This window comes from Micromys minutus, assembly GCF_963924665.1.
Source record: "Micromys minutus genome assembly, chromosome: 30".
NCBI classification, from domain to species: Eukaryota; Metazoa; Chordata; class Mammalia; order Rodentia; family Muridae; genus Micromys; species Micromys minutus.
In genome coordinates, this window is record NC_137965.1 from 10848128 (window position 1) to 10862809 (window position 14682).

Sequence of the window (14682 nt, forward strand, 5' to 3'; positions counted from 1 at the left end):
TTTAGATACTAAACCCTGTAAGAATGAAGAAGGTGATCTGAGTAGTAAGCATGGGTGCATCAACTCATTTCTCTCTAGTTTAAAGAGTGGATGTGATTGTGACTCTAGATGCTTCTTTAAGTCCCCCACAGTGATGTACTAGAACCTGGTATTGTGAACTAAAATAAACTCTTTCTCCACCAAACTGTTTTGCCAGGGTGCTTTATAATAGCAATGAGAAGGAAATGCTTTTCACTGCGCCGTCTTTCTTGACAAAGAAACAGAGCCTTTGTTGAAAAGCTGCTTTGTGGAGTCACCTTAAGCCTAGAAACGTATCCTTGGAAACTAGGTGGTATTCTCTACTCCTAGGAAGCTTTGGATATAGCTGGTAGCAGAGTATTTAGATAGCTCCTACAATGTTTGACCTTTATCCACCGGACCAGCTTTGGGGAGTGGGGAAGAAAAGCAGACAGACTGTCTAATTTCTGGTTGCCAAAGTAGCCACTTATCTCAGGCTCTTTCTGGGAACAGTGGTTGCTTTGGTAGATGTGTCAGGTGAGCAGAGGATTTCTCAACATGCTGCTTGCAGAGGTCAACTGCACAGCCTGCCATGTTTGGGCCATGGAAGACATGCCAAGCTTTGCTAACTACAAAGTGCTGAGACCAGCTCTGAAGTAAAGCATATTCTTTGATGTCAAATCTACTGCATCTTCTGGTGGCCTGACAGCTCATATCATCTACCATCATTGAGATTCTGGCTGATGATACCTTTCTTCTTTCTGACATAGAATGTGCTCCTCCCAGGGTTCCTAGACTACTGCACTCTATTAAGAGCCTACTTACTGTGACAGCTGGGCCTTGCTTTTTTGTTGTTGTTGTTGTTGTTGTTGTTGTTTTGTTTTTGTTTCCATTTTGGTTTGTTTGTTTGTTTTCTTTTTTGTTGTTTTTATTTACCTAATCCCTATGGCTTTATAAATGCTTCAAGACAAAAAAAATAGGTGAGACATCCACCTGTACCTTTAGTTTTTTTTCAAACATTATTTTTAATGATAGTTCCTAAAAGCTTTAACCTTTCTTGTAGCCCACCACCCACCAGAGGTAGTGGGAAAGAAAAGGTACCGGAAAGTGGACCTGTCTAGAAAGGTTCTTGGGGGCTAATCCCATCTGTGTTGTCTAGAAATTGGCAGTTCAGTTCACCGGTTAGCAGGCGGCTACAGCTCGATCTACTCAAAAACACATCATGGATACACCAGCCGTCCGGCTTGGTAGAGTCAGGTGAGCAACAGTGGTGACATGAACTTGCAAAGACAGCCAGCCCTCAGCCTCTGCTCAAGTCAGCAGGAGGGACCCAGAGAGATTCCAGAAGTTTTCAGCAGTGCCTCTTTACAGAAGCAAAGAACAATGAAGATGCAGAGACCCATAAACATTGCACAGTTAGCTGTACCAGCAAGCCAAGCTCCGTCTCCATCACTCTATGAAGTCCTATTTATACCCTCCAAACACCACATGTCCTCCACCTGCCTTGCCTCAGCACGTGCATCCAATCAGCCTGAGTCCAAGGAGTCCCAACAAATGGATCTCAACTACACAATATAAGGCAGATCAATACATGCATATTGTTAGCAAAGGACTCCTCATCATGTGTCCTTTGACACGTTTGCTTTAGCAGAATATCCTGTTTCCTATGTCTGCTTCAGTGAAATGTCCCTTCATGACTCTGCCTTAGTCTTTCATCTGTGTTCACTTCACGAAAACCCTCCTTCATGCGTTTGCCCCAGCAAAAGACCATCCAACCCAACTGGCTTTCCAAAGAACCCTTAGGTTTTCACATTCTCCCCCTAAGCACAGGTTGCCTGCTATACTCTATCCACAGCTTAGAAGGGAGAAAGAACTCTCCCAGTAATACATCTTTTTTCAACTTAAAAAGTAATGATTTTGTCTTCTTACTAGAATTTCCGTCTCTGTTTTTTAAACTTAGATTCTGCTCAGATTTATGGGTGAATGGGAACATTTATGTTCATATGCTTAATAAGTCTGGCTACCTGCTTTACTGACACCCAAGGAAACGTTTTAGTAGGATGCTGGGTCATGGTGAATATAAAGGTTCTCTCATTATGAAGCATGAGGACTCTGGGCTTCAGTTATGAACAAACCCATCATTGATTTTGATTATTAATGTTGAATGCAACTGTGGGTTATTCCCCCTGGAAACCCATGTAGTAGCATGTGGTGATAGTACTAGGAGAAAAAGTTGTAAATTTATGACTGGGAGACATATAAATAACCCAGATTCTAGAAGGTTATGGCAAGACATTGCCTCTACAGTTTTTCATTGCACAGACTACAGAAACCAAAATGCTACTGTAGGAACTCCCCAGTGTCTTCATTGTCATTACTGTCAAGTTGCCGAGGTGTTTTCTTTTATTGAAAACTTTGTCTAAATGAGGCAGAGTTGATCTTTTCCCTTTCCTGGCCCTGCCCTGGTATCAAGAATGCTCAGCAGTACACTATGTGGCCTAAGATGGCCAGGAATGTCCCAGCTTTTCAAGTACTACTAGTTGCTTGTTGTATAGGCTTGATCCACATTGCCCAGCCCATGAGTCTTGGATAAAATATACAAGGACATTTCTATAACCTCTCTAATGGCCACATGACAGTCCAGGTGTTAAAAACTTACCTAATTATACCATGCAGAAATATTTTTAAAAATATGCACTATTTTAAGTGTGTGTGTGTGTGTGTGTGTGTGTGTGTGTGTAACAAGTAGAGGGGTACACTGGAAGGGAAAGCAGCCACACTGTGTGCCGTTATTATGGGAAGGCTTGCCTTGTTTCTTGGGATGCTGAAGATAGCTGTGCACTCTGACAGGTGCCCTGCCTCTGGAGCAGAAGGCCTGTCCTCGCATCTGATTTCATTGAGTTCATTCATGCTTGTGATTTCCTTTCTGGCAGGATCGTGTAGCACCGCCCACCAATTCCTCACTGTTCCCTCTTAGAATAGTTCCCGATTATAGTTTTCCAGGAAAAAACTAAAAAAGAACCACATGCACCAAGTGCCCCACCTGGGCTCTACCTTATCCCAAGTCACTTTGATCCAGACAGTCTGAGAAATCCTCTAGAGCATTTTGCATAATTACCCTTTGCAGTGTGCTAGTCATAGACCCTGTGTGAAATGAAACTGGGAAGTCATTTCCTCCTTGGGTTTCTTTGCTCCTGGGGAACTCTATTTTAAACTTTTTCTTAATTAGACGGCCTATTTCAGGGGGGTCTGAAATTCCACTTCTTGGAGTGTCTGGTGATTTTTCAGGGCACAGAAACAAGGCTACAGAGCTCAATAAAAGCACAGACTTGGGCAAACATCTCTCCAGATTTCCATGGACCCATCAAAGACCTACTGATTTCCTGGCCAGCCCGGTCTTTTTTAACTGAACTGCCAGTTAAGAAGGCCTATATGTGCCCTATGCTGTTCCCTTGTAGCCTAACTTGAACTTGAAGACAAGACCATCGCAAAGGCTCTTCCCTAGTTCTTTGGATCATCTACGTAATGATACCCTACATCCTTGCCACATGCAACTTGTTTTTCTCTCTCCTTCTGGGACTTGTTTGAATAGCAAACCCTATGCCATAGGCTTCTCCACAAGGTTAAGATACGGTGACCTGCTTAACAAGTATTTCATTAGAGAAAATTGAAAGGGTAGACTGAGAAATTCCAGGAGAAGTTTGCTATATGATTTTTAAATGCTTTAGAATAAGGCCACAATAACTGGCTTTAAAACAGATCGGTCCTTTGTGGACGATGTTATTAGTGAAGTCCTTGAAGCAAGCGGTGGGAAATGGCTTTTTCATTACTTCAAAGGCAATATTAAAGGAGCATGAAATTCAAAGCTCCCGGTTTTATCACAGACATTTTTATGTCAGGATTTAAACATTTTCCTACTTGGCATTCCTGTAACAACTGTAGTTTTATAGGACAGAACTGCTATAATGGGCCTGGATCAATTATTAAGGGAGAGACATCAATTAAACTCATATATAAATGGAGGATATTCACATCAGATAAGAAGAAAGTATGATTATGATTAAAATGTATAATATGTGTTGAGGTACACTTTAAACCTATTAAGAGGATGGAATGGGATTATTTGTTGGAATATAAACTGTCACAAAAATATTCTTCTGCCTATTCACCCTCCCATTCCATGTCACTGAGCATAAATAAAATGTTTCGTACATATTTTTCATGATTCTAATGTGATCCCAGGGGAGTTTTATGCAGATTATCAAGCGCTGAGGTCATGCCATTGGGAAGAGAGACACAGAGAAAAAAACACCATAACAAGAGGGATCACTTTGTCTGTGCCCACAGAGCTCACCATTTTGCTGTTTTATATGCTGCTAGTGCCAATGCCAATATACCAAACTTAGTAAAATATGAAATCAAGGCTAGCAAGGTGGCTCAGCGGGTAAATGTGTCTGCCCTCAAGCCTTACTACCTGAATTCAGTCTCCAGGAACCACAGAGAGGAAGGAGAGAAGTGATTCCCACAAGCTGTCCTGAGACCTCACACACAGGCATGATAGGAAACACAGACCCTCAGTCCTGTGTGTGTGTGTGTGTGTGTGTGTGTGTGTGTGTGTGTGTGTGTGTGGTGCATTTGTCTGCATATGTTTGTGTGTGTGTTTGTGTGGGGGTGTGGGGGTGTTTGTGTGTGTATGTTTGTGTGTGTGTGTGTGTGTGGTATGTGTAGAGTGTATGTGGGTTGTGTATAGGAGTGTGTTTTGCGGTTGTCGGGTGTGTGTGTTTAAAAATCAAAGAACCACATTAAACCTATTTCAGTGTAAAATGTGCTTAACTTTAAACACTTTGGTGTTTTAAAGTATTAAAGTTGAAAGTATTTACCCACTGAGGACCAGCAGACCTCAAGCGATCAGTCAAGCTTTTAATTCCAATACTTGTTTAAAACAAACAAACATCACAATTTCTCATTGTTTTCATATCTATATAGCTCTTCAAGACTTATTCGTGTGTGTGTGTGTGTGTGTGTGTGTGTTTGTGTGTGCGCATTTGCATATGCATGTGTATAGGAGAGTGCATTACATGTACAGCAATGCATGTGGAGGCCAGAGAGATGTTGTCTCTCCTTGAGCTGGAGTAAGAACAAGCACTGCCTCCTAAACACTTTATTAAATTCCTTACTGGCTTACCACTCCCAGACCTTGACAAGTATCTGTTGGGGTTAACGTTAACTAAATGTACTAAGATGATGCTGTCTCTCTCTCCTCATACTTCCTCCCAGGAGGTGACTCTGGGATCTCATTAGAGACTTTTTCTTAAAGTATATATCACTTTGTCAAGTGATAAAGAGAAAAAAAAATGTTCCCTGACTCATTCCACTGCAGTGAGGGCCACTCATTTCCCATTGTAACTGAAGCCTATGTAGAGCACCATTCCATTGTTTGTAACCAAAAGATACGGATTTCGGTTCTGAGTGGAAGTCTTGCACATGAAAGACTCTAAAAGATTTAATCGTATCTACATAACCAGAGAAATTAAGAAAGATCCTCCCTTTGTTTATCCACAGTTAAGGTCACAAAATAACTGGCCTCCCAACTACATGATGTACCTCATAATGAAGTCACCAGGGTTCAGGCCCTTGGTGACTGAGTAGGAAAAAAATTGGAGCTCCCTCTGAAGTATTTCACAAGACAATGGGTGTGACACAAGCCAATCAGAAAGAGAGGAAAAAAGAAACACCATGATTTTTCTAAGAGAAGACTCCCCTACAAGTGGCTTTTCCTTCCTAAGTGGAAATTGGCTATGCGGTGCCAGACAGGTTGAAAATGCAGATTACTGTTCCTAAAGAAAGTGGAGCTAAAGCCAAGCAGTGGCAGCTGCCTCAAAAGTAAAGCTGCAGCGGAGGGATACATTGCATCACCTTTTCTAGTGACTAAACTTCTCCACGATTTTCAAAACCGAGAATTTGTCCATTGTCCATCCTTAAGCTAATCTCCAAGTCACCATAAGGCCTTAAAGTAAGCCAGTTCCAGGTGGGAAATTCTCTCAAACGCCTATCATAAACCAAAGACAGCATAGAGCCAATCCCTTTAAATGGTAGGACCATGGCCTAAAAGATGGACCCACTAACTCACTCACTCAGTATTCATGATGAGCAAGGACCACTCTCTACCCCTTTCCGGCAGGGAAGAAAATGTGCTGTGACTCAGTGACTGCTCCATGCAACTTCTTGTTCTTCTCACTTAAAAAAAATTTTTTTACTAGTCATTGTATTATGTTATAAAATCATGTGCTTCCTTAGGACATTTAGATCCTGATGGATGATTATGCACTTTCCTCATATTCACCTCTCTTGACCCCAGTTCCCAGTCACCGGTCACTTTCCTATCCCTTAACTACAATTCTCCCTCTACCTCACCCTCTCCCTCTCTCTCCCTCTCCGCCTTCCCCCTCTCCTTTCCCCCTCCCTCCCCCCCTCCCTCTTTATCTACCCCCTCCCTCTCCCTCTCTTTCTCTTGGTGGTGTCACATATGTGACAAAGCATGATATTTATCTTTCTAAATTTGGCATTCTTTGTTTAACATGATGACTTTCTGTTCCATCCATCTTCCCTTAAAAAAACACGGCCATAATTATTGTTATTATTTTATATTTGTGCCAGAATAAAATTTTGTTGTGTGCATCTCCAACATTTTCTCTCTCCATAAACCTCTCAGTGGACATCTAGGTTGATTCCATATCTTTGCTGTCATAACTACTATGATAGGTTTGTTTATGCAAGGGCCTTTGTGGTTGACTTTGACTCTTTTAGGCATATTTCTAGAAGCCATGTTTGTTGTTGAAATTTTTAATCACAGTCCAGGGTTTCTATCCAGCCTTTGATCATTTAGTTCCAAGGCAAAAGATACACATAACCTTTATATTTATAATAAGCATTAAACAACATAAGAACTGGTCAGGTATTTATCCTATATGCTACTAGAATCTATTTTCCTATTGATAACCCCCGAGTTATTACTTACTGTGTTTCATCTGGGCTGCTCTTAGTTCCGATTGGCCAGACCCAGGGCCATGTTTTCATGATTCACCATGCTGGCTTCTTCTTCTTCTTCTTCTTCTTCTTCTTCTTCTTCTTCTTCTTCTTCTTCTTCTTCTTCTTCTTCTTCTTCTTCTTCTTCTTCTTCTTCTTCTTCTTCTTCTTCTTCTTCTTCTTCTTCTTCTTCTTCTTCTTCTTCTTCTTCTTCATCTTCTCCTTCTCCTTCTCCATATCCTTCTCCTTCTCCTTCTCCTCCTCCTCCTCCTCCTCCTCCTCCTCCTCCTTCCTCTTCTTCTTCCTCCTCCTCCTCCTCTCCCTCCACCACCTCCTCTTCCTCCTCCTCCTCCTCCTCCTTCTTCTTCTTCTTCTTTTTCTTCTCTCTCTCTCTCTCTCTCTCTCTCTCTCTCTCTCTCTCTCTCTCTCTCTCTCTCTCTCTCTGTCCTCCAACACCAAACCTCAGAATTCTAAACCCTGCCTAATGTCTCTTCTGCCCAGCTATTGGTTGTCTTTATTTACCAGTCAGAAATAACTTGGGGACAAGGTCACACAGCATCACTTGGGTCTATATGTGGACTCTCTTATCTCCAGGGCAACCAGGTCTTGGTGGCCCACACTTAGCATTACAGCACACAGTAGAAGACCAAACCTCAACAGATGTCGGTGGATCATATGGCAATTCTACTTTTAGGTTTTTGCTTTCTGAGGAACTCCATACCGGTTTCCCTCCTGGCTGCATTAACTTGTATTCACATGGTTAATGTGTATCAACTTGCTGTGTACCAGCTTCCTCTGTGACACAACCCTCCACCTTGGAGGGAGGTTTATTAAGACATGGGATATTTAAAGGATAATGAAATATTTCATACTTCAGAGAAGCTCATTAAGATCTTGAAGTAAGCTGGGTGGTGATGGCACACACCTTTAACACCAGCTGTTATGAGGTAGAGGCAGTTGGATATATATATATATATATATATATATATATATATATATATATGGACGTAAGAAACTCAAAGGCTTCAGGAAGTCCCTGAAATTAAGCAGATTCACTAAGCCCCTTTCTCCCTCAACTATCTATAAGCAGTAAGGAATGCCCATAGCCACTCTGAGATAAGCAGAGATGCCTCGAAAAGGCTCAAACAGGTGATGCTGCCTGGAAGAAAGAGAGACCAGCTGAGCTGGATGGAAAAGATTGAAACCAACTGAGCTACCTAGAAAGGACAGTCTCCAACTTGTTACTTGGCTGCAGGGTGTTTAGTGTCCTCTTGTTAGCTTTAACGGGCTGTCACCCATGCTGGGGTCAGCATGTTTGGTAATGCAGCTGTCTTTGAATCATTTCTGCTCCAGTTAGCAACATCTTTTTCATATCCCTACACAAGCAAAACTCATGGGTTTGCCAGGTAAGACTTCGATGATATCCTTCCTTTAGGTCTATTGTCTGTTCCTTGTCTGGGGTGAATGCTTATCTATTCACAGCTTCTCAGTGATGGTGTTAGAGAACACAGTTGCCTCAACACCACCATTCGAGCCAGTATTTTCTGTTCTCGGTCTTTAACGATATCCATTCTGACTAGAGTAAGTCGGAATCCCAATGCACTTTTCATTTGTATTTTCCCTGGGCAGATGATGATATTGGACATCTATACATGTGGTTATTGGTATTTTTAAACTTCTTTTGAGAATTGCTTGTTTAGCTTATTTGTCCATTTATTGATTAGATTGTGGAGGGGTATCTTGTATTGTTATCTGTATGTCTCTTAGATATGTATCCCCTGACAGATGCTGTTGAAGATTTTCCGCAGACTGTTTTCTCATTCTCTCGATTCCTTTACAGCATCTTCTGAAGTTCACACAATATCCTTACCTATTCTGGCTATCAGTTCCTAAGACATTATAGTCTTTCTCAGAAACTTCATAAATAAGCCAATAGTCACGATAAAGTTCTCAGCCTTGCAGTAAAGTCTTTGTTCCATTTTGAGTTGTATTTTATATGGTGAAGAAGGAGAATCTATTTAAGTTCTTCCAAATGTGAATCCTATTGTCGCAGAGTTACTGGTTGAAAAGACCGTTCTGTGTTCAGGGGCCTCCTTTATCTATATTTGGCTATCATCTTTATTGATAACCAAACAGCTATAGTCATGTGACCTCTGGTTCTACATTAGATTCCATTGATCTATTTGTCTGTTTCTGTGCAAGTTGCAAGCTACCTCTATTACCAAGGCTGTGCAGTGAAATTTGAAATCAGGTGTTGTGAAACCACCAATTTTACAACTTTTATTAAGGTGTTCTATTTTTCAATCATCTAAAGTCTTTGTCCTTCCATATAAATTTTGAAATATCTGGGATATTTCAATAGTGGTTGATTGGATCAATATCCATATGTAAAGGATTAATTCTACTAGCACATGAACATGGGGAATCTCTCTATATTTTCAAGGCTTCTTCAGTGTCTTTCTTGGTGTCTTAAAGTTTTCAAGGTGGACATGCCTTTCAACTCCTAGGCTGGGTTTATTGTGGGGGTTGATTTTTGCAGGGGTTGTTCTAGCTGTTTCTGCTATTTGTTTCTTGAGCTACTGTCTCTATAGATCATTTGACTATTGTCACTCCCAGTATGCTTGTTACTAGTATATAGTAAAACTACTGGCTTTTGGTATGTTGGGGTTTTTTTTTATATCTTAGTACTTTTCTGAAAGTCTGCATGAGGACTTAAGAGTTTTCTGCTGAAGCCTTTATGGTCTTTTAAGTTACTCTGTGTCATCTAAATGTAGGGACAATTTGACTTCATCCTTCCCTGTTTATATTCTTTTATTTCATTCTATTTTCTTTTCGCTCTGTACAAAAATTCATGCACTGTATTGGAAAGGAGTGGAACGAACAAACACGCTTATGTAAACCATGATTTTAGAAAAAAACAATTTTCAATATTTCTTATTTAGCACTATATATTTTCTAAACTATTGGGAGGGAAGCTTTTGAAGTATTCCATAATGATTCTCTAGATGGCACTGAAATCGAATATACTCCCGTCTCCTCTCTAATGTTAGTAATCTATATTTGTTCTTTGGATTTGGTTCTTGGATTAATCTTTTTGGACCTTCTCTATCTTTGTTAATTTGATGGTTTACTGATCTACTTTATCACTGAAACACCAACTCTTTGTTTTATAGGTGTGTGTACATGTATTTTTATGTGTGCAGCCACACATGCTCATATGTGCACATCCATGTATACATCATCTTTCTCAGTTGTTCTCTACAGTGTTTCTTTGAGGCAAGATCTCTCACTTGTATCTGCAGTTCACTAGAGTAGCTGTCCAGCAGTAACCAAGACCCTCCTGTTTCCATTTCCACAATACCAGGATTACAAGCACATACTCCATCCCCAGTATTTGCATGTGGGTCCTGGGAGTTTAACTCAGGCTCTCTTGCTGTCATGGCAAACACTTGACCTACTGAATCTTCTCCCTATTCTCTTTTTATCAATTCTTTGTACCGCTTTTTTTTCTATTTTATTAATTTTCATAATGATCATTATTATTTCTTCCGAACTAAATTTGGCTTGTTCTCATGTATCAAAGACCTTCAAATGTAGTATTAAGTTATTGATGGAGTTTTGGTTATATTTTTCATATAAGCATACAGATCTATAATTTTTTTCTTTTAGAACAGCCTTTTTTGTATGAAAAATATTATGGTAACTTCCATTTTCATTTCATCTGATTCTGGGAATTTTTTTAAATTTCTGCCTTCATTTCCTTAAAATGGTCTTATCTTTCAGAAGTGTTTTATTTCTTCAGTCATTGTTTAAATTTGTAGCTACTATAAATCATGTTTTGCTGTTGAATTTTAGTTTCCTTTAATTATTACCTAATAATATAGAAGAAAATATTTTTACTTCTTCTGAATAGAGGACAAGGCCTCATGATGTAGACCTGGCTTATCTAGAACTTGCTATGTAGTCCTGGTTTGGCTTGCTATGTAAACTAGGCTGGACTCCATCCAACTCACAGATAGCTAGCTGCCTCTGCGTCTTAGTGCTAGAATAAAATGATATCTTAGACTTTTTGGTTTTTGTTCAGACTTGTATTATGCCCTAAACTGTTCTTTTACAGAAAGTCCCATGAGCTTATGAGAACAATGTTCATTCTGTGGTTATGGAATGCAATATTCTGTAGATTAACATTCAGCTCACTTAGCCTATCATATTTTAACCCTGAAGTTAAATTTATTTTCTTTTAATTTTTATTTGTTTTTATTTGTTTAGATGTGCTATCTAATGATAGATGAGAACACAGAATTTAAGTCAATTACTTTTATTGTGTTTGTTATTATTTGTGACTTTATGGGAAGTAGTTTTTGTTTTACAAAATTAAACACACCAACACCCAATAAACATATATTTACAATCATTGTATCCATTTGTTGGATTATTCCCTGTATTAGCTTGTTATTTTCTACTTTTGACTTGAATTATACTTTCTCAGTTGTGACTATAAATAACATCCTGCTTGTTTTCTGCATTCATGGTACATTGTCCATTCTATCTGTGTGTGTCTTTGCCAGTGAGTGTGTGTGTGTGTGTGTGTTTGTGTGTTTAGCACACTACAAGCAGTTTTGTCTTGTGTAATTTCATTCAGTGAGTCCGCATCTTAAAATGGGCTCATTTGCTTTTAAGATAGAAACATATGCTTCAGCCTTTGGTCTTTATCTTTCTATATTGAAAACTGTAGGTGATGAAAAACTTACCACTTATCATTTGATTAAGGACCGTTATAAATTATATCAGAATTTGACTTGAGAGGACTTTCCATGGCAATTCTGAACTCAAGATGTTAGAATGGAAAAGCTTCATTTCATTTCTTGAGATGGGTGTTCTTAAGATGGGTTGTACAGCCTAGTAACATGGGAAATTTTATCACTTCTTCTGGTCAACTTACACTAGAGATTAATTCAAGTTCTTTCAAGAATAGAACTCAGACTTCAAGTGGCCCCAACATGTCACATAGTGGATAACCACTGCTTCCATTTATGGATTTGGATTTAGAAAACTTAATATAATGGCAGAGGATTATATAGATATTGATTAGCAAAAATAATATTGTAATAACTTTTTTCCTATTCTTCAACTCATAACATCTCTCCATTTAGGTATTAGTTCTTTATTAGTTTCACTAGTTAGTCAGACATAGATGCTTATGCTCTTTTCCAAAGAAAGCATTTGACCTAGGTTGTTTCAATTACAATAAATGTAAATGCTTGGTTTTACTGTTGAGTAAGAGAAAAACATGTGAATGACACATGAAGGACAAATGGTATTTGACCATGAGAGTGGGAGAGAAGTCAGTTTTTCAGAGGAGACTGGAGACCAAATTCTAAAGAACTGAAGAAAAAGAATGCTATAATTCAAAATATACAACATGTGTCCTATCTTTGAATGGAGTTGTGAATTCCTTTTAGTATTAGGTGGGTTAGACTGGGTTTCTCTCTCCTAAAAACAAAAGCACCAGCAACAATGAAGTAGAGTCTAAATGCTCTGCTCAGATCCCTGGACTCTCCCCAAACACCCCTATTTTGCCTCACATTTTTTTTATATCCCTTTGCTTCCAGTGGCCTCTGATGACAGTTCAGAGTCCCACTTGCTTACCTGGACAGTGCCTTGGTTGTCCTTGCCAGTGCAAGCCCTAACCAACTGCCTATTTGTAAAGTATGAACTATCAGTGTAAAGGCCTACTTCCTCATCTGTAATTTAACAATGCTGAGTCATGGTATTCCAGAGCCCATTTCTAAAGTCTGTGCTGTAACTTGCCTGCTTCTATTCTTGATCAAAAATATCCAGCTCACGTCCCAGTTTCTTTTTAAAGTGCTTACTTAACAACAACTTGAGGGTTAGGACACAGCTATCTGAATCCAGCCATCTTGGGGACAACTTCTCCATCTTGCTGGCGAGTCAAACTAAAGTCATGGTCTCAGGCCCAGGAACCAATCAATTCCTTTGTTCCTTTATCATCTTGAGTAACAGACCAAATGTCCAGGATGAGGCCTGACCACCAAGGCTCAGTCAGAGTCAGACTTTGGAACCAGGTGGCTGGGATAAAGGTGAATCAACAACGTTTATTCTTTCTCTGTTACTCATTGGCCCAAACTGGGGCAAAACCACACAGAGACTTTCTTTCCCAAGCCCTTGTGTCAAAATTTGATAGGACAATGCTACAGCCCAACCACTCAATGTGTGGTCTCATCCTTTAAATATGCAATGCAATTTTCCTTTAGGGATGCAAGTCAGCTTCCAGTCTGTCCTGCAGTCCTGATCAACCAGTAGAGGCTTGATTACTAAATTTTTGTCATTCACATTGACCTGACATTTGAGTTGTGTTGATTATAAGTGGACCCCATAACATGAGCACAAACCCACAAACAAAGACACATGCTAACCACCACTAGTACCAGTCCCAACCACATGCCCCTAGGTATAAATCATTATTTTAAAGCTTGAAGCCCAAGATTGAGCAATGTGAATATCTGACTAGGTAAAAGATTCCTTGTTCTGAAAATACTGGCTTGAGTGTCTGGGCAAGCGCCTTTTATTTTGCAATTTTTGGTGCAATACCAGATCTTACACAGCAATGAGGTATGTTCTAGAATGGAATTCCAGAAAGATCATATGGAATTTCATGTTAAATACAAATATTATATCCAGTGAGAGCATAGATCTTATTTTAAGCCTTCTAGCTTCTTAATGGCAAGGTCAATGCCTAAAACTGGTGAGTGATTTTTGTGTATTTTGGTAACCTCTGTTTTGCTGAGTCTGACTGTGGGTTCCAAACATCTTACACAAAGTATATTTTCCTACATAGAGACAAATTCATTGCCTTGAGTGTAAACAAAAGCAGGTTCCAATAGCTGGATTCTAATCTCTATAAATATGACAAATGTAAATCAAGGGTTTTAAGTATATGAGTGCCTGGGTTGATTAATTGCTGAGCTATGAAATAACCTGACAGAAAGTTTCAGGAAAATCAAGGGAAGAGGCTGAATCCATATCTTGCTTTGGGCATGTAGAAGTTAATCAAGATTGTTTGTAATTAGGTATAGTGAGGTACATATAACATGTGAGGAAGAGATTTCTATTGCCCAGAGTAGAAATCTCATAGATATGCATGAATTCCCTAGTAACAGAGAAACTAGACTTTGTGTTTAGTTTAGAAAAGAGAAAAAAATGTTTTTGTTTGGGCATTTTAGTTAGAGGTATAATACTCAGGAATGTGAAGAATCTTGCCTTTGTATATCTTGACAGTATATTTCATATAAAGTGACAGATATTTATACTGAAGTGTGGTTATATTCTAATATATATGTGAGTATACATATATATATATATATATATATATATATATATATATATATATATATTCTTATTAGTCTAGTAAAAGCTTTATATAAGTATGTGAGTGAAAATGAAGAAAAAGAAGACCTGGCCTAGCCCAGTTTAGCATGTTTAGGGAAATGCAGAGCCTCATTTCCTGGAAGTGTTCAGAAAGATTATAAAGATGACGAAGAAGAAATAGCCAAAGCACCAGAGAAATGTGAAGGTAAAAATTAAAACCAAGTCTGTACAAGTCTTGACCTTTGTTAATAAATTTACTGAGTTTTCTTT